Genomic DNA, 2,774 nt, shown 5'->3' with positions numbered 1-2,774 from the left:
TACATACTTTGTTGAAACCATCCACGCACGCCTTCAGACATATGTAGACTCTTTCAAGGACCCTCTTCCCATCAACTAGACTTGTTGTGATCAGAGCAGTAGATCCTGAAAAATAAGAGAAACAAATTCAGCAATTACCTCTAGCAAACAAACAAAGATTGATGAAAATGCATACCTGGATTTGTAGCAATGATCTGTTTGCAATAATCTTCAAGAACTGCATATTGACTCGCGACACTACCCTCTAATATCTCTCTAGCAAATGCCCTAGCCCTATAATAAACACTGCTACCTACATGGTTGTACTTTGTTGATGCTGTCATCTCCAAGAAAGAGGCATACTCCATTGTTGGATTCAGTCGGAAATGCTCGATAAAGTGTTTAGACAACCATCGACTAGTGACAAGTTTATTGTTAAACACTATCCCATAATTATGATCATCGACAAGAGTATTGATTATTTCATAACGTTTTCCCACTTTCCACTAAAAGACTAATTTTTCCCAAAATGCCACCGAGATGTCAACAATGTTGACATCTATGTCAACAATGTTGACATCTCATAGTGTAGGACAAAAATAGATGTCAACATTGTTGACATAGATAGTGGCATTTTGGGAAAAATGAGTCTTTTGGTGGAAAGTGTGAAAATGTTATGAAATTGATGACAAATTGGGCAATTTCTCTAAAAATAAGCAAATATCAGAGCTAATGACTCATCAAGTGTACCTTTACGTGCCAACAACCTTTTAATTGTATCTCAAAGGTTTTGCATAAGTCAACTCGATCCCAAGATTCTTTATGGTATGTCATTTGAAAAATAGGAAGAGAGCCATGATGTTAAATTGAAGCATCTAGAAGAAAAGAAAAAAAAAACGTTTTCATCGAGCCTTTATTGCAGTCCGTGCTACTAATTCACTTCTTTATTTTTGGTCTATATTTGAACGGTACATTTAACCTTAAGACAAATTCTATATATACTAAAAAGAGGTACATTATCACTGTAGAAACTTTTTCTCCTATAATTATTTGCCACATTATAAGTGGGTCCTACTAAAACTATTTTAATTGGTTGAAAACGAGTGGGCCCACTCAAATTATGTCTCTTCTCTCTCACAATATGTATTTATGACTGATAGGGTCCTACAAAATTTATTCTATTATACTTTTATTTTGTTAACCGATTATCTTTCTCTGTCTCTCTCTATACATATATCCACTCAATTTTCTTCTACTGTTGTATACAAACCACCAAATAATTTTAATTTCATACCATAAAACATATTTTTCAAAGTTCCATATCTTATGTACTAAATAAAATATATATATATATATATATATATATTAAAATACATATATGATAACATTAAACTTATTATAATTAACATATATCGATCTATTAATAATTAGACAATGCAATAATATTTAAGTATACATAAATAACGACATACTCTTACGTCCCTAAATCCTAACATTTATATTTTACATTTGCGTATAAATACACGTTATACTCTTTACCATAGTAACTTTAAAAATACGAATGTTAGCAAAATAAACTTTAAAATACCATTGTAAATAAAATGTAACAAATTAGTTAAACATCAAAATCCGGTATCCTACTCCTAAATATTCAAAATAGACAAATATATGTGTATATATATATATATATATATATTTATATATGTATATGTATGTTTACGGATAAGAGTTATTTTAAACAAGGCACAATATAGACGTTATATCCCTGACATGTTGATCGTCATATTAAAAAAAAAAACTACGTAATTATTTCCAAAGTGTAGTTTCCTTTTTTTGTGAATATGTATTCTATTATTTTAAATTACTATACTTTTCATTAGTTTTTTTATGGTAATACTTGAAATTACATATATGAAGAGTTACTGTTAACTTTTTTTTTTTAAGGCAGTTTAGCTGCAGTGGGGATTGAACCCACGACCTCCACACATGAGGTGGTGTGGAATTACCACTAGGTTATCCTAGGTACCACAGTTACTATTAACTTCATTAGAATATAATTTAAACAAAAAATTCATTATGAAAATATAACTCACCTAGAGTTATTAATATAATAAATTATAGTAATATATTTATCGTTTTCAAATAAATACGGTGAGAAGACAAAGAGAAAATGTTGACGAGATGCTTTGTATATATATTTTTATTACATTGATTGTTTCTCTATCTTCATTACAACTTTACATATAAACCAAAAGGAAGAAGAATAATTTATTTAATCAATATTAGGTTATCATTTTAATTTGATTTAACACACATTACACAATCTATATCTCACTTATTATTATATTTTAAGTACATATATATGTTTTTTTTTAATCTTTCAACAAAATTGTTTGTTATTTCTATGATATTATATTTTCTAATAAGAGGCAGTTATAATTTATAAATACAAGTTATTAATTATCAGTTAGAATTCAAATATTTAATAATTAAATATAATAGAAGAGATAGTACAATAGTATATATATATATATATATATATATATATGAAAATTTGTATATATCTACATATATACATATAAATATTTTGTGCATGTATAATTATAGGTATGGCCTTTTGAAGTTGAACCGATGTCCTGAACATTAGTGATCTATGTGACTAACAAGATAAACTGATTTTATATATATATATATATATATATATATATATATATATACAAAGTTCAGTTCGTACGAGTACAAAACTATACATATATAGTACACATGTTGAACTATTCTCCACATCCACCCGTACA

The sequence above is a fragment of the Urtica dioica genome, chromosome 6 (assembly GCF_054948205.1).
Source record: "Urtica dioica subsp. dioica isolate 48M chromosome 6, U.dioica_male_clone48M_v1_H2, whole genome shotgun sequence".
Taxonomy (NCBI): Eukaryota; Viridiplantae; Streptophyta; class Magnoliopsida; order Rosales; family Urticaceae; genus Urtica; species Urtica dioica.
Note: the sequence above shows the minus strand (reverse complement) of the source record.